This window comes from Hyla sarda, chromosome 1 (assembly GCF_029499605.1).
Source record: "Hyla sarda isolate aHylSar1 chromosome 1, aHylSar1.hap1, whole genome shotgun sequence".
Lineage (NCBI taxonomy): Eukaryota > Metazoa > Chordata > Amphibia > Anura > Hylidae > Hyla > Hyla sarda.
The window spans coordinates 513,252,305-513,278,635 of record NC_079189.1 but is presented as its reverse complement, the minus strand read 5'-3'; the positions used below and the strand labels follow the sequence as shown (position 1 = coordinate 513,278,635).

The 26,331-nt window shown below is 44.5% G+C and overlaps 1 protein-coding gene and 1 long non-coding RNA gene across 7 annotated transcripts in view; one reads left to right on the top strand and one right to left on the bottom strand.

The window, feature by feature from the left end:
- The window catches only part of MCTP1 (multiple C2 and transmembrane domain containing 1), an 822,947-nt gene that overhangs the window by 69,460 nt on the left and 727,156 nt on the right, over positions 1-26,331 (bottom strand). The window lies entirely within an intron of this gene.
- Positions 243-25,172, top strand: LOC130290396 (uncharacterized). The gene is made up of 3 exons (XR_008847594.1): positions 243-491; positions 6,945-7,185; positions 25,038-25,172. It is a non-coding gene; the product is annotated as an uncharacterized LOC130290396 (long non-coding RNA).

Genomic DNA, 26,331 nt, shown 5'->3' with positions numbered 1-26,331 from the left:
AAGGTAGCTTTGGGTCACTCTGATATAATACTATAACAGAATGGGCATTATTACATATACTTGCTACAATATAAATGCTATATTTGTTTTTATATGGCAAACAAATATGTTTTTATATGGCAAACAAATATGTAAAATGTGACTTTGACATATGATAGGACATAATCTATTATTTATTAGTCTCATAAATGAAACACAAGCTCCATTAATAGTCTTCTATATTTTTCGTCCCTAAAAAAGAGGGACACTTACATGTTTCCTTATACAGTTTACAGTTACATAGGACTATTCCATGAATAGGAAGATTCCATGTCCTGAGCATACACCATGTTTATTTATATGCATGGCTCCTATGCAGACCTCTGTGTCTCCACGGTAACAGACTACAAACAAATTTAGTGTAGTACCAAGGCCCAGTAAAAACAGTACCTCTAAAGCCAGGGATTACAGAAAACAACTTGTTATTCACTTTTGATACAGATGCAATACAGGTGAATGAATGCAGATTTGAGAACATAGGCCCAGATTTATCAAACTGTGTGACAGAAAAAATAGAGACATTTTCCCCCAGCAACCAATCACAGCTCAGCTAACGAGCTCTGGTAAAGTGAAAGCTGAGCTGTGATTGGTTGCTGTGGGGAAATTTCTCTATTTTTTCTGTCACACAGTTTGATAAATCTGGGCCATAGTACTTGAGGAACACTTGGTAGTTTAAGTGTTAACTGGTAATTTATCACTGTCACAGTCCTGGAGTAATTGGTAGACTAGAGATTTGGTTATTATGAGACTTGTAGTCCTCCTGAGATTTAAGATGATTCACCCTTGTAATACGTGTAAGACTCAGAGGCTTTCGGCTAACCTGTGCTATGTGTTTCATCTATGGTGTAGCCAGGCTTGTTCTCCTCTAAACCTTCCCTCACTTATGTTTCCTCGGGTAATCAGAGATACAGGCTTCTTGGACTGAATCCAGAAAGGTATCACAATATGTGAAATCTGTCGCTCCAGGTCCTGAGAAATAGTTGCACCAAGCATAGGCGTGCGCACAGGGTGTGCACAACCAAGTCATAACTTTGCAATTGGGCCCGTTTGGTTTGTCTTTGTCCCTAATGTTACCACTTGTGGTATCCCTGTAGTGGGAAATGCCAGACAGGTTACAGCTTTGCTGCCTTGTGCTGAAATATCGAACATGGAGGCAAACTCCCTCTAAAAGTGAGAGATGCAGCATGTAATTTAGTCTCTGTAATCTCTGACCAGAGGCCAGTTCCTAACGGAACATGTTTCCTAACCAGAGACCAGGGCTAGTCTGACCATGTGCTTTAGGATAATACCTGGGGATTGGGGTAGAGACAGGACAACCCTTAGCCAACAGGCTTTAGAAGGCTATAGAAGGCTTTGGGAAGAGAGTGTTAACCCCTTTTATTTATATCAGACATAATACATGTAGACTGTGTATAAAGACACAGAAAAATACATTTGCATTGTAATACGCTTAAATGGGCACTGTCACCAAACTTTTTTTTTTTAATATGTTGTAGTACTTATGTATGGGTAGCGCAGCGGGCCATACAAAACTATTGATTTCAACATGGGGTGGGGGGGGGGGAGAGAGCGGGGTTTGGTGTAGCGCCGCGGCCCATACAAAGCTATTGATTTCAACAGAGAGGGGAGAGATCGGGGTTCAGGGTAGCGCTGCAGCCCATACAAAACTATTGATTTCAACAGAGAGGGGAGAGAGCGGGGTTCGGTGTAGCGCTGTGGCGCTAACAAAGTTATTGTTTTCAACACAGGGGGCCTCCAGTTGTTTCACCACTACAACTCCCAGCATGCCCTGACAGCCAGTAGATGTCAGGACAAGTTGGGAGTTGTAGTGGTGAAACAGCTGGAGGCACACTGTATAGTGAACTAAGGGTGGAAGTGTCGGCCCCAGCAGGCATCAGTGACGTTGGGGAAGTCTGTCTGGTAGTGAGCACACTACCAGGCAAATAAAAAGCCATTTTTAATATACAGTAATAAAAAAAAATGTAAAGGCAGGAAGGGGGTTAGGGATAGATGGGCAATAGGCAGGGACAGAAAAAAAATGGATGGTGGGAGCTACCCTTTAAAGATATGGAATTAAAACAGAGCAGAAAACCTTTGAGGCTACAGCCACCAGAAGAGTGTTCAGAGTAGCACAGGGAGACTCTGCTCTTGGACACCACACATTTTCATAATAAGAAAGTAACATAGTAACATTGTTCACAAGGTTGAGAAAAGACCAGAGTCCATCAAGTTCAACTGAGTTGATCCAGAGGAAGGCAAAAACCCTCATTCTAGAGGTAAAAATTCCTTCCCAACCAAATAAGTCAGAATAAATCCCTGGATCAACCTTCTGTCCCTATAAATCTAGTTTTCATAACCTGTAATGTTATCACTCTCCAAAAATCCATCCAGCCCCTTTTAAATTCTTTTACAGAGTTCACCATGACCACCTCCTCAGGCAGAGAATTTTACAGTTTTACAGTTCTATGTTTTTGGCAAATAGCTAAAATCCAAACTATGTAGTTCTAACTTTGTCTTGCTATTGCTTCCCCATAGTCTGCCGTCTAGTGTGTTTCTCCATCTTTTTACAACCAATGCTACACTTCTAAAATATAGAATATCGTATATAATCGAGTATGCGCCGAGTTTTTCAGCATGATTTTTCGTGCTGAAAATGCCCCCCTCGGCTTATACTCTAGTGAACAAAAAACGTTTCTGGCTTTAGCTGTGAGGGGATGGTCCCGGCTGTCCTTCTCCACCTGTCAATCGCTTCAGTGGTCTTCAATCTGCGGACCTCCAGATGTTGCAAAACTACAACTCCCAGCATGCCCGGACAGCCATCGGCTGTCCGGGCATGCTGGGAGTTGTAGTTTTGACACATCTGGAGGTCCGCAGGTTGAAGACCACTGCGGCCTTCATCATCATCATCATCATCATCCAGACCCCCCTTTTGTTTTCTACTCACCTCCCCTTGGTGGGAAGGAAGGGTGAGCTGGTCCGGGTCATCCATATTCGGCCATCTAGGCTGCAGGGACCGTCCGGTAGGGAGGGTTTGTCGTTCCGGGCCTCCATCTTCACCGGGAGGCCCTCTTCTCCGCGCCAGGCCCGGACTAGTGACGTTGCCTTGACGACAACGCGCAGGGACGTCCGTGCACAGCAGACGTCCGTGACATCCCTGCTCGGTAGCGTAAGGGCAGCGTCACTAGTCCGGGGCCGGCCCGGAGCGGAGAAGAGGGCTTCCCGGTGAAGATGGACAGCCCAGAACGACTAACCCTCCCCACCGGACGGTCCCTGCAGCATAGATGGCCAAAGATGGATGGCCCAGACCAGCTCACCCTTCCTTCCTACCGAGGGGAGAGGAGTAGAAAACAAAAGAGGGTCTGGATGATGGCTGTCAGGGCATGCTGGGAGTTCTAGTTTTGCAACATCTGGAGGTCCGCAGATTTAAGACCACTGAAGGGATTGACAGGCGGTGATGATGAAGGGGGGGATGATGACGAGGGGGATGATGGCGAGGGTGATGATGGCGAGGGTGATAATGACAGGGTGATGATGACGGGGTGATGATGACAGGGTCATGATGACGGGGGTCTGGATGACGGAAGTCTGGATGATGATGGGGGTCTGGATGATGATGGGGGTCTGGATGATGATGGGGGTCTGGATGATGATGGGGGTTTGGATCATGACATGGGGGGATGATGTATTTCCCACCCTAGGCTTATAGTCGAGTCAATAACTTTTCCTGGGTTTTTGGGGTGAAATTAGGGTCCTCGGCTTATATTTGGGACGGCTTATACTCGAGTATATACGGTATGCTAAATTATATGCTGCAATAATTTCTTTGGTTTGGACTTCACTGTGCATTTGGGGAACTTTGCAGAATCTAATCCCTGAACTTTATGTGATACAGAGAAACAGTTGAGTTAAAATGTTATTTTCTCCCAAGTTGACATTGATATTTAAATCACATTAGTGATAGCTGGGTGAGCTCGAAAATAAACAGATTGCTGGCGGATTTTCAATAGTGCAAGAGATTTCTATTTCTCAGTACACTCACTGCCGGAGGTGATGACTTAACTGTAAACCTGGGAGAGTGTTAAATACGATAATATTAAAAATGATACATTGAAGATGTATTTGCAAGTACAGAGGAAAGTAAATCCTATGTGAGATGCTGCCCCCGTCGTGACCTCTTTCCTCAATAGAATATATGAACAAATAGATTGACCGCATTAATTCATACCACACTTTACCTTTTAACACATTCTACTTTTATACACACTGACACACATAGCATTGAGGTCTCCATTATTTTTTCATCAAAGGAGTTTCCTCCTCGAGCAATTAGTCGTTTTTTGCTGATGATTATTATTCCGAGCAGTGTGATCTGACAGCTCCTTTTATAAGGGAAAATAAGCCTGCAAAAAATTCTGGTCCTAGCAGATCATGATCATTCTCCTCTCTGTAGCAGGGAACTTATGTCACATTGTGCTGGCAGAGCTTTTTTTTTTTTTTTTTTTTTACAAATGTATATTTAGAGAGCAAGGTACTGACTTGCTAAACTAGTGTGTCTGACCTCTCCTCCCAGTACAGCGGCACTTGGTCACTATTGGGAATAGATCACAACCAACGAAGCATGGAAGACACTTTTTAATAAAACAGACACTTACAATTAGACTCAATACAAACAAGTTTTTGTTGTGGTGAATGGTATCTTGCTTATAAAATTTTCATTGCCAGGAATATAAACATTTAGCACAAATTTGGGGTACTGCATGGGAGATTGTTTTTGGATGTAGGTTTGGATATATCCCATGCTGATGGACCTATGTAGATATATGTGTACAGGGTGGGCCATTTATATGGATACACCTTAATAAAATGGGAATGGTTGGTGATATTAACTTCCTGTTTGTGGCACATTAGTATATGTGAGGGAGGAAACTTTTCAAGATGGGTGGTGACCCGGCCATTTTGAATCCAACTTTTATTTTTCCAGTAGGAAGAGGGTCATGTGACACATCAAACTTATTGGGAATTTAAAACAATGATGTGCTTGGTTTTAACGTAACTTTATTCTTTCATGAGTTATTTACAAGTTTCTGACCACTTGTAAAATGTGTTCAATGTGCTGCCCATTATGTTGGATTGTCAATGCAACCCTCTTCTACCACTCTTCACACACTGATAGCAACACCGCAGGAGAAATGCTAGCACAGGCTTCCAGTATCCGTAGTTTCAGTTGCTGAAGAATGGGCAAAACAAAAATTGGAACAGGACCCTCAGTTTACGCAGAAGATTTTGTTCAGTGATGAGGCAAACTTTTATGTGAATGGTGAAGTTAACAAACAAAACCACCACTATTGGTCTTACACTAACCCACATTGGATAGATCCCTCCAAGACTGTTTGAACACAAAAATTGATGGTATGGTGTGGTATATGGGGTACAAAGATAGTGGGGCTATTCTTCATCAATGGAAACCTCAAGGCCACTTGATATGCGAAATTGCTACATGATGATGTGTTTCCCTCTTTAGGCACTGAAGCTGGCACGTTCCCTGAGTTTTTCCAGCAAGATGGTGCACCACCACATTATGGGTCTCAGGTCCGAGCATTCCTAGATGAATAGTTTCCTGGAAAATGGATTGGTCGTCGTGGGCCAGTTGAATGGCCCCCAAGGTCTCCCGATCTGACCCCCTTAGACTTTTATCTTTGGGGTCATCTGAAGGCAATTGTCTATGCTGTGAAGATACGAGATGTGCAGCACCTGAAACTACGGATACTGGAAGTCTGTGCTAGCATTTCTCCTCCGGTGTTGCTATCAGTGTGTGAAGAGTGGGAGCAGAGGGTTGCATTGACAATCCAACACAATGGGAAACACATTGAACACATTTTATAAGTTGTCAGAAACTTGTAAATAACTCATGAAAGAATAAAGTTACATTAAAACCAATCACATCATTTTTTTTCTTGTGAAATTCCCAATAAGTTTGATGTGTCACATGACCCTCTTCCTATTAAAGGGGCCGACTTCAAAATGGCCGCCATGGTCACCACCCAAGTTGAAAAGTTTCCCCCCTCACATATACTAATATGCCACAAACAGGAAGTTAATATCACCAACCAATCCCATTTTATTAAGGTGTATCCATATAAATGGCCCACCCTTTATATCCAGGGAACTTAAAATACAGGCTACTGTTCACAATCTTTTCTTAGCAATATGTATTGTCCCCACTATATCAGTCACCAAGATTCAGTGTACTATAGTGAATAGAGCCCTAAGCTCATACTATAATTTCTCATATCTCAGACATATTGTGTGATACGGCAAGCGTACAAATATACCATTGGAGTGTGTATTTACTGTAGATAAGCTGCTAAGAGCAGATAGGAACACCTAGATGCAGGGACAAAGAATAAATATACTTTACATGTTACATTTTTAAATTAAACATTTTTCACATGCCTTAGAGATGCTTACACACAATGTAACCCACTTCATTTATAACAGACATAGGGGAGATGGGCAACTGCACCATTTTTCCTCTTCACAGGTTTTGATAAATTTCCACCAGTCTTTATGCTACAGTAAGCAGTTTACTGTTCCTATGGCTTCACATATTTGTATACGTACAATTCTGCTATCTGTATGTATACATTGCTGCTATAGAATAAAGTAAAGCTGGGCATACTATTATGGCTTACCGAGCTGTATAACAACAGTTCCACTGTCCTCTTATTTGAAGCTATGCAGATTTCATTTCAAGGTGTGCTAGTACTTTTCTGCTCCTCAGTTACAGAAGTCAGCTCATATTTAAGCTGGTCTCAGTATCGGAAAATGAAGCCAAAACCAGGTCGGGGTCATGAGCAGCTGGTTTCCTTTCTGGCATCAGTTTTCTAATTTCTGCCCTTGTTTAGCTGATAGGTGGCAGGGAGAGTGGGAGCTGAGCCAGCAAAGTTCCACTTGGCAGTAGGCACTGAAAATCCAATGCCAAGAGCAAAGGGTGCTAGGCCATCAGAAAGGAGACAATGGAACAGCTGTGAACGAAGACTTGAACTGAAAACGGCTTCTTTTCCTATTCAATTACTTAGCCAGACTCCAGCTCGACGGTCTACCAATACCAATGCATTCTGTAAGGCTTCTTCATGGTGAATTAAGGTATAAGTCTCTTTGAAAATATGCAACAGACAGAGCCAAAGTGATGACATATATCATGCTAATCTCTAGAAGAACCTGCAGAGACTCTTGTCAATATAAAAACCAACCCCTGAACTACTGATATCAGTGGATATATAAAAACACACCGATTCCATATATGAATTTCCAGGGGTGAGGGAACCCCCACAAATCTGGGAGGGGGGGAGCATTTAAGACAGCGTGGCTATGTAATGGCGGAGCTCCCACACCCCTGTCCTCCAGACTGTTCTGTTCTTCAGAACCCTCGTACCCCAGAACAATCTGTTCCCCAGACCGCTCTGTTCTCCAGACTGCTTATGTCCCCAGAAAGTTTTGTCCTTTAGACATCTATTTCCTCTAGATTGCTTATGCCCCCAGAACGTTCTGTCCTCCAGACCTCTCTGTCCCCAAGATCGCTTTGTCCCCCAAATGTACCCTAGACCACACGGTCCTCCACATCGCTATGTCCTCCAGACCCCTCTTCTCCAGACCCCTGTCCCCAGAGCCCTCTTTTCCAGACCCCTGTCCCCAGAGCCCTTTTCTCCAGACCCCTGTCCCTACACCCCTCCTTTCCAGACCCCCCCAGACCCCTCTCTTTTAGAGCCCTGTCCCTCAGACCCCTCTGTTCCAGACCCCTGTACCCACAGACTCCCATTGAGACAGAAAGAAGTTGCGATAGCTGCATCAGCTGCCCCACAGATGTACATGCTCTTCGCTGATTACATACATTTAAAGTGGGGAGGAAGAATTAGCACAGCCAGGCCAAGACAGACAGGCTGCATCTAGTGCTCAACGTCTAGCCGCACTGGCTTCTTCTCTCCCCAGTGTAAGCCACATGCAGAGCACTAGGAGCAGCATCCACAGTCTGCTTCCCACTTTTTAAGTTGGAACAGCAGGCAGAACTGGGGAAGATGCTCCCCTTATCCCTACCAGTTGCTATGCCTCTGTTTCTTACCTTTTATCTCACTTTCAATCCTCCTGCAATATACTGGATTCCATAACTGTGACTAACAATACAGCAAGCTCTAAAACATTTCATTAGCATACATAGCATGGACTGTTTGCTGGCTAAAGGAGACCATACACATAGGATAGCTATAGCCTAAACATTGGTTTGTCCAAAAGCTACCATTTCCAATGCCCATACACATACACTCTCAGCTTGGCTGACTGTGCATGTGTTCTGAATAGAGAGGGGGAAGAAGCTGCAGCAGCTTATCTCAATGAGAACAAAAAGAATAGGGAAGTTGAAAACCAACATGCCTAATCCCTTTCTCCCCTGAGATCTACCATCAAGTACCACTCCCAAGGCCAACTGGTCAACTGGTTCTGTCAAAACCAGAGGGTTTTGCCAAAATATATATGATGTGTATGACTCGCTGTACTGAGGGGGAATGAAGGTTGAAAACTTCACCAGCTCTATATATTGATCCACTGTTAATGCTAGCTCTGCTATGTGCCAGAGAACTTTTTCCACAGCTCAAGGTTTCGGGCCATTCCCTCACCAGCTCTTCCATTGTCTAGTCAATTTCTTCACGGGTTCTATGCACCACACCACTAGTTTACTTATATGCTAGACTGCCATTTTAATGGATAAGTTATGAATAGATATTGAAAAGCTTGTGATGGACACCATACAATGGCATTCATCACCCATAGGCTACCATGTTAAACTTATATGTTTAATAGAAAAACTAAGAGAAAAAAAGTGGGGCAATCAGGCACTGCACCTGGGGCATGTGCAATATGTACAACACCTAGCGAAGGCTGGATATAGCGCAATCACAGTTCATGTGTAACTACTAGACAAAACGAGGGGGTGCCAGCTTTAAATAAAAGTAGACAGGGCAACAGAATAATTTGCAATGAAGAAAGGCAAAAGAAAGCTGCACTCACCCAAGGTTAGGTTGCCAAAAAAGAGGAGATTCTTTATTGTAGTAACTTGTAAATAAGGCAATAGCAGCTTGATGTGCAGGAAGCCGGAGGCCTGAGTCTCATGGAGTGGGGGTGTACCACTGGATGACAACTAGTTTCACGTCATATCAGACGCTTCTTCCGGTCAGCAGTACCGTTACGTTACTCAGTACCCAATCCTGATCATTATAAATAACCCAAATAATCAGGAAAATTGTCAGGGAAATTAGTTTATCGCTATAGTAGCCCCCAGTAGTCTGACCATGCTTATTGGGTGAACTCCAAAATTTACAAAACTACAAAAGAGCAAACAACAGAGTCACTTATCAAAAAAATGATACAAATACATGTAAATACATGTATGTAATGTACAATAAAATTTTATTGATACAAGAATTGCACAAAGGAAAAAACATACTTGATTGATAAGGAAGAAAACAAACATCACTAAAAAGAAATGAAGTATTTACTGTGAGGTGCACTATTAAAGCGCAGGCACAACTAAGAAATAAAGTAAATGTATAAATTAAGTGTCCCGTGTCATGTGCAAATATGCAAAGATATGAAGCATGTAGGCTACAGCAGCCAAAAATACTGTGTGCAGAGGTCAGAAGTCACCAACCTTTTGTCCCTTGAGAACATTAATCTTTTAGTAATGGTCAGGTGCCACATTAAACTTAAGAATGGAGGAGATGTACAGTACATGAAGAAATCATAAAAGTGCAAACAATTGCTAATCAAACTTTTGACTGTATATTATGCCATCCAAAAAATATGTCTTCAATAATGTCATTTGCCAGTACCTATGGCCATAACTCAGGTGAGCCACACAATATGGGGTTGCGAGCCACGTGTGGCTCCCGAGCTACTTTTTGATCATCTAGATCATTGTGTCACAACCAGTGTGCCTCCAGCTGTTGCAAAACTACATCTCCCAGCATGCACGGACAGCTGCTGGGTGGGAGTTGTAGTTTTGCAACAGCTGGAGGAACACTGCTTGGGAAACACTGATCTAGATTATGTAATTTCCGGTCATTTCCTTTGTTACTTTTTCTAAAAATAGAATTAAAAAAAGAGATTCTATCATCTATTTTTTTATCATTCTGTGACGGCCCATTTACAGCCCCTTGTAACCACACAAATCCATGTACATTGGAGCAGTGACGAAGCATAACTGTAGGTGGGGCAGAGGTAGCAGTCGTACTGGGGTCACAAGGCATCTGCCCCATAAGAGACCAATATTATAATTGGTACATTTTGCACCTGGGCCCAGAAGCTACAAGTCACACTGGGCCACATTGCTCATGCACGGTCACAGATTATACCTTATAATATTATGAGTTGTGCCGAGGGGCGTAGCTAGAAACCACAGGGCCCTGATGAGAAAAATTATCCTGGGCCACGTGTATCTTCCTTTAACTGTGTATGGTGCAGGCTCCCGACTCGATCCTGTGCCATACCGGCTGGTCGCCAGCTGATTATTGTAGCTAAGGGCCCCCGTCAATAGCTGACATGCGGTGATCGCCGTGGCCAACTATTAACCCTTTATATTGCCGCTGTCAAGGCTGACAGCAGCATATAAAGGGACCTTTAACCAGTCCCTGGTGGTCGGGTGGAGTAGATCGCCCCTCCCCCCCCCCCCCCCCCCCCGCAGCGCTTACCCCGGAGGGCTTACCTCTCCTGTAGTGTGGTCCGTGGCTCTGTGATTGATAGAGCCTGGCTTGACCAGGCTTTATCACTCGAGCACAGAGCACACAGATCAATAGAGTTCTATGGAACTACATTGACCTGCATGAGGAGTCTAATGATTCCTCCTAAAAGTCCCCTAAGGGACTAATAAAGTGTAAAAGAAAAGTTTAATACAAGTTTAAAAAACACCCATTAACCCCTTCCATATTAAAAGTTTAAATCACTCCCCTTTTCCAGAATTCCATATAAAAATATGTAAACATAATAAAAATAAACATATGTGGTATCGCCGCGTGTGTAAATGTCCAAATTATAAACATTTTATGTTAATTGAACTTTATGGTCAATGGCGTATGTGTAAAAAAATACCATACTGATTTATTAACATGATGATGGCCCCGGCCTGCGGACCCCCCTTGCTAAGGGGCCCGGTCGCAATGGCAACTGTTGCGACCTCTATAGCTACACCACTGGGTGGGACAGTCATGGCGTGATGATGCCGCCATGCTGTCCCCGCCTATCCCAGATCCTGATTCCGATGTGTTGCCCCAGGTCCTCATGCAGCCTCCGCTGTCATACTGACCTAACGGACAGGTCTGGTATCAGTGGCATACTGATTTATTAACATGATGGTGGTGCCAGCACTGGTTGTGCCAAATAAAAAGTCCTCTCTTCTCCATTTGACAAGCTTGTCTTTACTCTAGAACATCTGTATGTTTGTATGATCTTTGAGAGTACCGTGATATATGTTCTCTATTCCATATGTGGTTACCATGATAAATAGGCAGAGAAACACGGCTTCAACAACGTTTCCAGCATGTACGAAGAAAAAAATGATCTGATCAATTTGCACATTGAACAGCAAAGCCTGTTTGTAATTTCCTAAGAGCTGACAAGTCCTCTATTACAAGCCCAGTCTCCTTGCCCTAATAAAGCCTCTTGTATGCATTACTAAATCGCTGGCAATCTCTTTCGTACAGTCACTGTCTATTATTATAAGTAATGGCAAAAAAAATTCCATGCTTTCTGGCTGGTGGTAATTGTGAGACCATATCACAGAAAGAGTCAGGGCAGAACAATCTGTCCGGTCACACATCAAACAAAGCTGGCGCAAGAATGCCCACATGAACTATATTGACAGCCACCGAACTGGCTTGTGAGAAAGGGACTGATATCTCCGCTGGCTTAAAGACAGACACTTTTTATAATCACCCCACAATCTGCTAAGTGGAAACATATGGACGGGCTTATGCCGGGCCTACTAGAGGTCTTTGTAGAATATAAAACAGGTGCTTTTGCTTTGTGCCACCTAAGACCACATTTACCCCTGTGTCTAAAGGTTACAGGACTAATAGCTGCCTTGTGGCAATCAGGCAAACTTTAGGCACTTGCCAAGGCAGAACATCTGGGACATATTTGCATACCTGCGACATATGCTTCAACTCCAATTAAAGAGAGGCTTTGGCACATTTATTAATCTTTTTCACTTTTATCCCATTTACCAGTCATCTGACCTCATTTTACAATTCCACCACATGAGAAAACAGAGAATGTAATAAAAGTCTCGCTTACAAAAACTTTTTTTTGTCTGGTGGAATTGTACTAAACAGAACAGCAGTGCCAATAAACCCAGACAAAGACAATTAATAGTGACATATAAATACTGAGAAAATCGGGAAAAATATGTGTGCTGTAGAAGTACCACTCCCATGAATGCTAACACATCAGTAGGGGCTGTGGTGCTCTGCTATGTGGCATAAATCTAAATGCTGAGCTGTGTGAAGGCGGCAAGACCGGGGACACAAGCTTATTCACTAATAAAAAAATGGCCTGCATTTACTATGACTGTTGCGTTATAAGTTTGTACCCTGATGTGCCTAAATTTGGCATGTGTTTATTTGCCTGCATTTATAAAGTTGCAGAAATTTTTTGACTGTTAGGGCAGTGTCACACGGGGCACATCCACAGCATATTGCGTGATTAATCTAGTTGCAAAAGTTTGTCCATGCCATGCCTCTTTTTCAGTGGAAAAAGAAACATAAAAATCATTAGGGCGGGGTCACATGGGGAGCATCTGCAGTTTATTTCACACTGCAGATGCACCAAGAGCAGTCACAAGAGGAACGCAAAGTAGCCTTTTGTGTCCGCTCGTAGTGGTGGATTCCCTGCCCTAGAAATCCACCACTATGAGCTACCCAACCGCAGCCACACCCACAACATGAAATACACTGCAGATATGCCCTGTGTGACCCTGAACTTAACTCCTTCACGGGTGGAGGCAGGGTCAAAGTTGAGATTCCCGCTCTGGAAGTCCGGGCAGAACGGGGAAAAGATGGTGGTGGCGGTTACTGGCGGCATACAGCGGGGGGACAGCAGGGGACCGGCGGCAGACAGCGGGGGACCAGCGGTGGGGAGGACCGGTGTCAGACAGCAGGGGACCGGCAGCAGTAGAATGCAGCAGTGAAAATCTGGTAAGTGATCTTCACTGCTGCATTGTAGTTTCACAACTACAACTCCCAGCATGCCCAGATAGCCAAAGGCTGTCTGGGCATGCTGGGAGTTGTAGTTTTACAACAACTGGAGGCACACTGGCTGGGAAACACTGTCTGTTTTCTAACTCAGTGTTTCCCAACCTGTGTGCCTCCAGCTGTTTCAAAACTACAACTCCCAGCATGCATTGACAGACCATGCATGATGGGAGTTGTAGTTTTGCAACAGCTGGAGGTACACTGGTGCAGAAGCACTGCGGTAGTCTGTTACCTAACTTAGTGTTTCCCAACCAGTGTGCCTCCAGCTATTGCATAACTACAACTCCCAGCATGCACGGTCTGTCAGTGCATGCTGGGAGTTGTAGTTTTGCAACAGCTGGAAGTATGGCCCCCACATGTGAATGTACAGGGTACATTCACACGGGCGGGTTTACAGTGAGTTTCCTGCCTTAAATTTGAGCTGCAGCAACCCACCAGTGCGAATGTACCCTAAAAACACTACACTACACAAAATAAAGGGTAAAACACTACATATACACCCCCTTACACCGCCCCCCACTCCCCCACCCCCCAATAAAAATGAAAAACGTCTCATATGGCAGTGTTTCCAAAACAGAGCCTCCAGCTGTTGCAAAATAACTCCCAGTATTGCCGGACAGCCATTGACTGTTCAGGAATGCTGGGAAAATTTGCAACAGCTGGAGGCACCCTGTTTGGGGAACACTGCTATGTCCGTCCCTATGCAAATCCCTAATTTAGGCCTCAAATGCACATGGCGCTCTCTCACTTCAGAGCCCTGTTGTATTTCAAGGCAACAGTTTAGGGCCACATATGAGGTATTTCCGTACTCAGGATAAATTGGCTAACAAATTTTTGGTGGCTTTTTCTCCTTTTATCCCATATGAAAAGGTAAAGTTGGGGTCTACACCAGCATGCTAGTGTAAAAAAATTTAAAAAATTTACACTAACATGCTGGTGTTGCCCCATACTTTTCATTTTTACAAGAGGTAAAAGGAAAAAAGACCCCCAAAATTTGTAGCGTAATTTCTCCTGAGTACGGAAATACCCCATATGTGGGTGTAAAGTGCTCTGCGGGGGCACAACAAGGCTCAGGAGTGAGAGCGCACTATGTACATTTGAGGTCTAAATTGGTGATTTGCACAGGGGTGGCTGATAGTTACAGCGGTTCTTACATAAACGCAAAATAAATCACCCACATGTGACCCTATTTTAGAAGCTTCACCCCTCACGGAATGTAACAAGGGGTATAGTGAGCCTTAACACCCCACAGGTGTTTGACAAATTTTCGTTAAAGTTGGACGTGAAAATGAAAAATCTGATTTTTTTTCACTAAAATGCTGGTGTTACCCCAACGTTTTTATTTTCACAAAGGGTAATAGGAGAAAAAGACCCCCAAAATTTGTAACACCATTTTTTCTAAATAAGAACATATCCCATATGTGGATGTAAAGTGCTCTGCGGGCGAACTACAATGCTCAGAAGAGAAGGAGTGCCATTGGGCTTTTTGAGAGAGAATTTGGCTGGAATTGTATGCCATGTGTGTTTACAAAGCCCCCATGGTGCCAGAACAGCGGAACCCCCCCACATGCGACCCCATTTTGGAAACTACACCCCTCATGCAATGTAGTAAGGGGTGCAGTGAGCATTTACACCCGACAGGTGTCTGACAGATTTTTGGAACAGTAGTCCGTGAAAATGAAAAATGTAATTTTTTCTCTTCAAAAAATCTGTCAAACGCCAGTGGGGTGTAAATGCTAACTGCACCCTGTCACGATGCCGGCTGGCAGGTAGTGGATCCTCTGTGCCAGAGAGGGATTGGCGTGGACCGTGCTAGTGGACCGGTTCTAAGCCACTACTGGTTTTCACCAGAGCCCGCCGCAAAGCGGGATGGTCTTGCTGCGGCGGTAGTGACCAGGTCGTATCCACTAGCAACGGCTCACCTCTCTGGCTGCTGAAGATGCTGAAGATAGGCGTGGTACAAGGGAGTAGGCAGAAGCAAGGTCGGACGTAGCAGAAGGTCGGGGGCAGGCGGCAAGGATCGTAGTCAGGGGCAACGGCAGGAGGTCAGGAACACGGACTAGGAACAGACAAGGGAACGCTTTCACTAGGCACAAGTGCAACAAGATCCGGCCAGGGAGTGCAAGGGAAGTGAGGTAATATAGGGAAGTGCACAGGTGATTACCCTAATTGGAACCACTGCGCCAATCAGCGGCGCAGTGGCCCTTTAAATCGCAGAGACCCGGCGCGCGCGCGCCCTAGGGAGCGGGGCCGCGCGCGCCGGGACAGAACAGACGGGGAGCGAGTCAGGTAGGGGAGCCGGGGTGCGCATCGCGAGCGGGCGCTACCCGCATCGCGAATCGCATCCCGGCTGGCAGCGGGATCGCAGCGCCCCGGGTCAGAGGACGTGACCGGAGCGCTGCAGCAGAGAGAGAGAAGCGAGCGCTCCGGGGAGGAGCGGGGACCCGGAGCGCTCGGCGTAACAGTACCCCCCCCCCTTGGGTCTCCCCCTCTTCTTGGGGCCAAAGAACCTGGGGAAAAAAAACTCAATTTTTCCGTGATGAGGTCCGATGCAAATTAGGAGGGGTTCTGTGTGGAAACGTACGAGACAGTCCAATCTTTTATTGTAAAAACAATAGATGTAGAGGGGTCTGGCGAGACTGGTCACAGGAACGTAGAACCTGTTGATGAGAGAGGCCAAAAAAATTTTTCCTGCAGATCCGGAATCCAAGAAGAGCATAGTAGAGAAGGAGAAGGTAGAGGCAGATATCCGCACAGGCACAGTAAGGCGTGGAGAAGCAGAGTTGACATCAAGAACTGTGTCACCTTTGTGCGGAGTCAGCGTACGTCTTTCCAGGCGGGGAGGACGGATAGGACAATCCTTCAGGAAGTGTTCGGTACCGGCATAGTACAGGCAAAGATTCTCCATGCGGCGTCGTGTCCTCTCTTGAGGTGTCAAGCAAGACCGGTCAACTTGCATAGCCTCCGCGGCGGGAAGCACAGGAACAGATTGCAGAGGACCAGAGGAGAGAGGAGCCGGAGAGAAAAAACGCTTCGTGCGAACAAAGTCCATATCCAGGCGGAGCTCCAGACGCCATCCGGAAGAACGCATGTCAATGCGAGTGGCTAGATGAATGAGTTCATGTAGGTCAGCAGGAGTCTCTCGTGCGGCCAGAACATCTTTAATGTTGCTGGATAGGCCTTTTTTAAAGGTCGCGCAGAGAATCTCACTATTCCAGGACAACTCGTAAGCAAGAGCACGGAACTGAATGGCGTACTCGCCAACGGAAGAAACACCCTGGGCCAGGTTCAGCAGGGCAATCTCGGCTGAAGAAGCTCGGGCAGGTTCCTCAAAGACACTTCGAATTTCCGAGAAGAAGGAGTGTACAGAGGCAGTGACGGGGTCATTGCGGTCCCAGAGCGGTGCGGCCCATGACAGGGCTTTTCCAGACAGAAGGCAGAACACGAAAGCCACCTTAGACCTTTCAGTAGGAAACTGGTCCGACATCATCTCCAAGTGCTGGGAACATTGCGAAAGAAAGCCACGGCAATACTTAGAGTCCCCATTAAATTTGTCCGGCAAGGACAGGCGGAGGCTAGGAGTGGCCGCTCGCTGCGGAGGAGGTGCAGGAGCTGGCGGAGGAGAAGATTGCTGGAGAAGTTGCGACTGAAGTTGGTGCGAAATGGTGGACATTTCTGACAGCTGACGGGTTAGAAGGGCGATCTGTCGGGCTTGCTGGGCGGCCACCGTGGTGAGGTCAGCGACAACTGGCAGAGGAACTTCAGCGGGATCCATGGCCGGATCTACTGTCACGATGCCGGCTGGCAGGTAGTGGATCCTCTGTGCCAGAGAGGGATTGGCGTGGACCGTGCTAGTGGACCGGTTCTAAGCCACTACTGGTTTTCACCAGAGCCCGCCGCAAAGCGGGATGGTCTTGCTGCGGCGGTAGTGACCAGGTCGTATCCACTAGCAACGGCTCACCTCTCTGGCTGCTGAAGATGCTGAAGATAGGCGTGGTACAAGGGAGTAGGCAGAAGCAAGGTCGGACGTAGCAGAAGGTCGGGGGCAGGCGGCAAGGATCGTAGTCAGGGGCAACGGCAGGAGGTCAGGAACACGGACTAGGAACAGACAAGGGAACGCTTTCACTAGGCACAAGTGCAACAAGATCCGGCCAGGGAGTGCAAGGGAAGTGAGGTAATATAGGGAAGTGCACAGGTGATTACCCTAATTGGAACCACTGCGCCAATCAGCGGCGCAGTGGCCCTTTAAATCGCAGAGACCCGGCGCGCGCGCGCCCTAGGGAGCGGGGCCGCGCGCGCCGGGACAGAACAGACGGGGAGCGAGTCAGGTAGGGGAGCCGGGGTGCGCATCGCGAGCGGGCGCTACCCGCATCGCGAATCGCATCCCGGCTGGCAGCGGGATCGCAGCGCCCCGGGTCAGAGGACGTGACCGGAGCGCTGCAGCAGAGAGAGAGAAGCGAGCGCTCCGGGGAGGAGCGGGGACCCGGAGCGCTCGGCGTAACACACCCCTTATTAAATTCTGTGAGGGGCGTAGTTTCCAAAATGGGGTCACATGTGGGGGGGGGGGGGAGGGGGTCCACTGTCCTAGCACCACAGGGGGGTATTTCCATACTCAGAAGAAATTGTGGCATTTTCTCCTATTACCCCTTGTAAAAATGAAAAATTTGGGATAACACCAGCATTTTAATAAAAAAAATTTACTTTTTCATTCACACGTCCAACTTTAGCAAAAATTTGTCAATTACCTGTGGGGTGTTAAGGCTCACTATACCCCTTGTTAGGTTCATTGAGGGGTGTAGTTTCCAAAATAGTGTGCCATGTGTTTTTTTTTTTTTGCTGTTATGGCACCATGGGGGCTTCCTAAATGAGACATGCCCCCCAACAACCATTTCAGCAAAATTCGCTATCCAAAATCCCATTTTCTCTCCTTCCCTTCTGAGCCCTCTAATGCACCCACAGAGCACTTTACATCCAGATATGAGGTATTTCCTTACTCGAGAGAAATGGGGTTACAAATTTTGGGGGACATTTTTACCTTTTACCCCTTGTAAAAATGAAAAATTTGGGCTTGCACCAGCATTTTAGTGAAAAAAATAAAAATTTTCATTTTCACGTCCAACTATAGTGAAAATTTGGCAACCCCCTGTGGGGTGTTACTGCTCACTGTACCCCTTGTTACGTTCCTTGAGGGGTGTAGTTTCCCAAATAGTATGCCATGTGTTTTTTTTTTTTGCTGTTCTGGCCCAATAGGAGCTTCCTAAATGAGACATTCCCCCCCCTACTGCGCCCGCAGATCACTTTACATCCACATATGAGGTATTTCCTTACTCGAGAGAAATAGGGTTACAAATTTTTAGGGCCATTTTTACCTATTACCCTATTGTAAAAACGGGTTTACAAGAACATGTTAGTGTAAAAAATAAAGATTTTGAATTTTCTCCACTTTGCTGCTATACCTGTGAAACACCTAAAGGGTCAACAAACTTTCTGAATGCCATGTTGAATACTTTAAGGGGCGCAGTTTTTATAATGGGGTCCATTATAGGGTATTTCTAACATAAAGACCCTCAAATTCACTTTGAAACTGAACTGGCCCCTGAAAAATTCTGATTTTGAAATTTTCATGAAAAATTGGAAAATTGCTGCAAAACTAAAAAGCCCTATAATGTCTTCAAAAAGTAAAAACATGTCAACTTTGTGATGCAAACACAAACTAGACATATTGTATATGTGAATCAACATATCATTTATTTGAAATGTCCACTTTCCTTATTTTCTATTTTTTTTTTTTCTTCAAATTTTTCATGAAATTTTGGATTTTTTCACCAAGAAATGATGCAAGTATCGACAAAAATTTACCACTAACATAAAGTAGAATATGTCACGAAAAAACAATCTCAGAATCAAATTCATAAGTTAAAGCATCCCAGAGTTATTAATGCTTAAAGTGGTCAGATTTGCAAAAAACGGCTGCGTCCTTAAGGTCAAAATTGGCTGCATCCTTAAAGGGGTATTCCGCCCCTAGACATTTTATCCCCTATTCAAAGGATAGGGGATAAGATGTCAGATCGCCGCGGTCCCGCTGCTGGGTCCCCCGAGTTCGCTCTGTGCGTAATGACGGGCGATACAGGGGACGGAGCCGCGTGACGTCATGGCGCCGCCCCTCGTGACATCACGGCCCGTCCCCTTAATGCAAGTCTATGGGAGGGGGCGTGACGACCGCCACGCCCCCTCCCATAGACTTGTATTGAAAGGGGCGGGCCGTGACATCACGAGGGCCGTGACGTAACGATGTTCCGGCCCCTGTACCGCCCATCATTACGTGCAGAGCTAACTCGGATCCCAGGGGTCCCCAGCAGCGGGACCGCGGCGATCTGACATCTTATCCCCTATCCTTTGGATAGGGGATAAAATGTCTAGGGGCGGAATACCCATTTAATGGGTTAGGCCAAAAAAAGGGGCATGGCATGGGCAAACTTTTACAACTAGATTAATCCCGCAAGACCTATTTGGTGCATATTATATTTTAAGAAAGGTGTTTTAAAGTCCTGGCCTGTCCTTGGCTCTGACGATCTGAATGGAAAGCTGTCTGTTCAGGTCATTAGATCTGCACTGGCCGAGACTTGTAGCAGTAGTATGGACTGCACTGGTATTACACTGGTGAGAAACAGACCTAAAGGGGATCTCCAGTTATGATTTACCTGAGGGTCTATTCACACGGCAGAAATTAAAGCCCATAGACTTCTATGGGATTCTTCCCTCCCATTCACACTTATGATTTTCTGCTTGCGGAATTCCGCTAGCGGAATTCCACAAGCGGAAATTCAGAAGTGTGGATGGGAGTGCGGAATCCCATAGAAGTCTATGGGCTTTAATTTGAGGCGGAATTCCACAAGTGGAAATTCTGCCGTGTAAATAGACCCTCAGTGTTATACATTCATACACTTGCAATTATAAAATAAAAAGCCAGAAATGGATCGTAAGTGGAGGACATATATAAAGGAAAGACTGAGACTTCTCTTTTTAAATTAATTCTTGGCTGTGTATTCAATAATTACAATATAAAAAAAATGAATGTGTGAATACAGCCTTAGCTGTGCCAACAGTCATCACTTATAAGCTGACATCTTAGGTGCCATGGTTGGGCATCTACAGTATATCGATACAATTACATCATTAGACTGCTACATGTGCCCACAGACCCTACTACGTGTACATATAGCACACGCATATATGCCCATATAGCCTCAGAACCCCGATTTTTTTTTTTACAGAAAGTGGGAGCCCCATTACCATGCCCCTGCCTTTGGATACTATAATATGTATATTGCTTTATTTACTTTATTATGAGGCTGAATTTCAGGTATGTGAATACTGCTGTCAGCTACTTTTTACTTAGGGACCTGTAAGATGAACACTTCAGATGCCAGATGTTCTTGACATGCAGGAGCACAGTGCTTTTGTGCTGGGAACATCTGCACATAGCAGATCCCTGTCACATAAGAGTGTATATGCTCTGCATGCTCCGAATATGCTCCGCATCCATTGCTCACACAGTGTATCGGCTGTAATGCATCAGAAATTCAACGTCTTCACCTTCTGCTATGTACAGGCTACCTCATAGTGTGGGTGCTAGGCTCTTGCTCAGGCGGTATCGTATGTGCTGGAAACACCTGTCAGACGTAGCCTGTAGGGAAATCATCGCTTGCATCTGATTAACAATTTTCTGCAATGATCAAAGTAGCGGCACATAGAAAATATTTTTCATTCTAGTTAGATTCTTAAAGGGGTACTCCCCTGGAAAACATTTTTCTTGAAATCAACTGGTGTCAGAAAGTTAAACAGATTTGTAAATGACTTCTATTTAAACATCTTTATCCTTCCAATACTTATCAGCTGCTATTCCCTCCACAGGAAGATCTTTTCTTTTTGGATGTCCTTTCTGTATGACCACAGTGCTCCCTGCTGACACCTCTGTCTGGGGGAGTACCCCTTTAAAGTGAAACTCCACCTTTGGAGTTAGTTTAATAAACAGCATATTTAATAGAACATTACTATTAGAACCGATTCAGTATATTAATATCAGGTTATGCAGCTTTGCCATTACATGTGTCCTCCATAGGTCACTGTTCTACCCCTAGAAATAATCTATAGAATATATTATACAAGGTGGGCCATTTATATAGATACACCTTAATAAAATGGGAATGGTTGGTGATATTAACTTCCTGTTTGTGACACATTAGTATATGTGAGGGGGTAAACTTTTCAAGATGGGTGGTGACCATGGTGGCCATTTTGAAGTCAGCCATTTTGAATCCAACTTTTGCTTTTTCAATAGGAAGAGGGTCGTGTGACACATCAAATTTATTGGGAATTACACCAGAAAAACTATTTTGTGCTTGGTTTTAACGTAACTTTATTCTATTATTGAGTTATTTATTATATATTATATATTTATTATATATTTCTGACCACTTATAAAATGTGTTCAATGTGCTGCCCATTATGTTGGATTGTCAATGCAACCCTCTTCTCCCACTCTTCACACACTGATGGCAACACCGCAGGAGAAATGCTAGCACAGGCTTCCAGTATCTGTAGTTTCAGGTGCTGCAGAATGGGCAAAACAACAATTGGAACAGGAACCTCAGTTTACGCAGAAGATTTTGTTCAGTGATGAGGCAAACTTTTATGTGAATGGTGAAGTTAACAAACAAAACCACTGCTATTGGTCTGACACTAACCCACATTGGATAGATCCCTCCAAGACTGTTGGAACACAAAAATTGATGGTATGGTGTGGTATATGGGGTCCAAAGATAGTGGGGCCATTCTTCATCAATGGAAACCTCAAGGCCACTGGATATGCGAAATTGCTACATGATGATGCGTTTCCCTCTTTATGCACTGAAGCTGGCACGTTCCCTGAGTTTTTCCAGTAAGATGGTGCACCACCACATTATGGGTCTCAGGTCCGAGCATTCCTAGATTAACAGTTTCCTGGAAAGTGGATTGGTCGTCGTGGGCCAGTTGAATTGTCCCCAAGGTCTCCCGATCTGACCCCCTTAGACTTTTATCTTTTGGGTCATCTGAAGGCAATTGTCTATGCTGTGAAGATACAAGATGTGCAGCACCTGAAACTACGGATACTGGAAGCCTGTGCTAGCATTTCTCCTGCGGTGTTGCTATCAGTGTGTGAAGAGTGGGAGAAGAGGGTTGCATTGACAATCCAACACAATGGGCAGCACATTGAACACATTTTATAAGTGGTCAGAAACTTGTAAATAACTCATGAAAGAATAAAGTTACGTTAAAACCAAGCACATCATTGTTTTTCTTGTGAAATTCCCAATAAGTTTGATGTGTCACATGACCCTCTTCCTATTGAAAAAACTAAAGTTGGATTCAAAATGGCCGACTTCAAAATGTCCGCCATGGTCACCACCCATCTTGAAAACTTTTCCCCCTTACATATACTAATGTGCCACATACAGGAAGTTAATATCACCAACCATTCCCATTTTATTAACATGTATCCATATAAATGGCCCACCCTGTACTATAAACAATCAGAGGCATTCACAGATACAGCCTTGATAATATAGCCTTACAAGACAGATCCATTAACAGTATAAAGTAAGAGCATATTACAGAATTATTAGAACAATAATCTTTATTTATACAGTACTAGCATACCTAAGTTAAACCACCGACCCTCCCCATGTACAAGACTGCTGGCTCTTGTTAGGTATTGCTAGTTAAAGGGGTACTCCGTCGAAAACCTTTTTTTCTTTCAAATCAACTGGCTCTGGAAAGTTAAACACATTTGTAAATTACTTCTATTAAAAAATCTTAATCCTTCCAGTACTTATTAGCTGCTGAATGCTACAGAGTAAAATTCCTTTCTTTTTGGAACACTGATGACATCACGAGCACAGTGCTCTCTGCTGACATCTCTGTCCATTTTAGCAACCGTGCATAGCAGATGTATGCTAAGGGCAGAATGGTGGCTTAGTGGTTAGCACTGCTGCCTTGCAGTACTGGGGCCTTGGGTTCAAATCCCACTAAGGACAACAATAAATAAATAAAGACTTATTATTATTATTATTATAACGTCAGCAAGAGCACTGTGCTCATGATGTCATCAGAGAGCATTCCAAAAAGAAAAGAATTTCCTCTGTAGTATTTAGCAGCTAATAAGTACAGGAAGGATTAAGATTTTTTAATAGAAATAATGTAAAAATCTGTTTAACTTTCCGGAGCCAGTTGATTTAAAAGAAAAAAGGTTTTCACCGGAGTACCCCTTTAAAGTTTACCTGTCATTTCAAAAGATTTTTATAAACCTGTGTGGTTTTTGGTACATTAAGTGAGTGGTGACAATGTGATTTTAGTTTTATCACTGCTGTTATTGAGTACCTGAGAGCCCCTCCATGGTGCACAGCCTTTACCTTACTTGTCTGGCCAATCACAGCACAGTCCCTACTTCTCTATGCTATGTCATTACATAGTACTGGTGAAAGTGCACTGAACTGAACAGGCTGGCACTGTGCTGGGCTGACAGTACAGTACTAGGTGGCATGTGGGGTTACTAATGAACTGAATTTGCAAGGTTTTATGTGAACAGAAAGAAAATAAAACTACAACAGAACAGCAAGGAAGGGGTAACACTAAGCACTGCACTACTGCTGATGACAAACCTGCAGGCTAAATGGCGGGGGGATTACATTCAGGAGACAGCACAGTGTACACACAGTAGTACACTAGAAACAGCTGCCCAGAACTTTACGGAATGGTTAGAGATAAGAGGGGAGCCCTTATTTACCCTTCATTTAAAATGTGTATCCACTGGAGGAAGCAGAAAGCCTGGGCTGTGGACCTGAAATCGGTGAGCCTCTCTCCCTGTCTCCTGCACTTATAACTAGCTAAACCCTTCCCCTACTTCCTGTCTTCAATCCTGTTAGGGGACAGATCTATCCTAATAAAAGGTTATGAGCAGCAGATTGCAGGGAAGGGAGACACCTCAGACACAGTCTGTTGTTAAATAAGATTTTCTAGTGTAAACAGGGTGGGAGGACTGAAGGAAAGCAATGCATTCTGGGATTTGTAGTACTGCACAACTGCTTAACCAGCAAGTACAGTCAGGAAGTACAGGGTAAGGTCCCTGAAAACAAATGGATTCTGGTGGCTTCAGAATGGGGCAGACAGTTAAGCAATGCTATATGCTTCTGAAGCATTTCCATTTATTTTTACCTGATGTTGAAGTACCCCTTTATGTTTCTATACCAAGCTATGCTGCTATTTCTCTTGACATTCAGTAAGCAGCAGATAGATGTCACAAATCTCCTGAACATTGTTCTGTGTTTTTTATAACCAGTTCAGGAGCAATTATACCGTATCTTATGCTGCAAATCACGCAAAAAAAAGCAAATATTGTTAACACAAAATTTGTAAAAGCAATGCAACAATTGCTACAGATGCTTAAAATGTGTTAAAATATTTGCTATTTTCCCTTCAAAAACCACAAATTACTCTGAAAACACATCAATCATTTTACGTGGAAGAACATCTGCCATTTCATACTGTGTAAGGCTCAGGGAACACAAGTTTTCAGTTCTGCAGAAATCACCAACTATTTCTAAAAGTAGGAACAGATCCTGCTTTATCATAAAACTCAAAATAACTTATTGCTCTGTATTTCAGATAAGTCACTTCTTGAAGCACTGCGAAAAATGTACAGTACCTGTGCTTCAGTGCTTGTACCATAATAAGCCTCTCAGGACCACACAAAGTACCATCAGGAACAACTATAGTGGAATGCATAAATGCTTTAGGGTTGCTTTACCTCTCTGTGCATGTAACTTTTTATTTAAATTATTTCTATAAATGCATATTTCCATGCATGCTGAAAGGATGCGGAGTTCTTTTTTGCACCAAGGATACTAGCAGCAACCGACAGACCTGAGTCTATTGTTGGGGTGCATTAGGTTTTGTTGTGGTGTCTGTCATTTTGACAGAAAGAAAAGCACTGGATGCTGCACTATTCCTCCTGCCAAATAAATAATTTTTACTAAAAGCTCCAAATAAAGCCCCTGACAGTAGTGTGAACTGAGTTTTATGTTATGTTTACATGAGCTAAGTACCCTAAATTAGAAAGACAAGTCTGCATACTGGTAGAATGATATGCTGACGTATATCGTGCCCCCCCCCCCCCCCATCCATAGATTTCAGTTGACCAAATCCAGTCTACTAGTGTCTACGTTTGGTCCATTTCTAAACGTAAACAGTTTTTTTTTTCTTATTTTTTTTGGGGGGGGGGGGACGGGGGGACTCGACAGTGCAGCAGCCTACACTTTTGAGTACTAAAAAAAAACCACACACACACAGAAAAAACATAGGGGGTATGGCAACATATACCTCGGACATGCGCTACTGATCTCATGTGGACATAGCCTTAAAGGAAATCTGTCACCAGTGTCACCTGCACTAACCTGTCGGTACCAACAGATAGTGCAGGTGACACTGATGACAACGGTACTCACCTTGTCCTGTTCCGTGGCGGGGATCGTCTGTAATCTCCTCTGTTAGCTCTGCTCCGGGCACCCTGCTTGGCGCATGGGTGGAGCTTAGTTACGTCACCTCTGCTGTTTTCTCACAGCGGGACCCAGCAGGAAGCAGCATCGGTGAGATCCCTAAGCTCCACCCATGCCCCAAACTGCTGCTGCTCTCTGCTGGATCTCGCTGCAGCGGTGACGTCAGTAAGCTCCGCCCGTGCCCCAAGCAGGGTACTGACAGGTTAGTGCAGGTGACACTGGTGACAGATTTCCTTTAAAGGTGTTATAGAGCTTTTAAAAACATATCCCTTATCCACAGGGGCATCCAATCCCAGGGGATTCAACCACAATATCCAGAATAGGGCCTGACTCTCCCCACTAAGAGCTTCAGTCCCCAACTTCCGAGACATACAGTATTCGTGTCAGCAGTGAGGGCGTTCTCA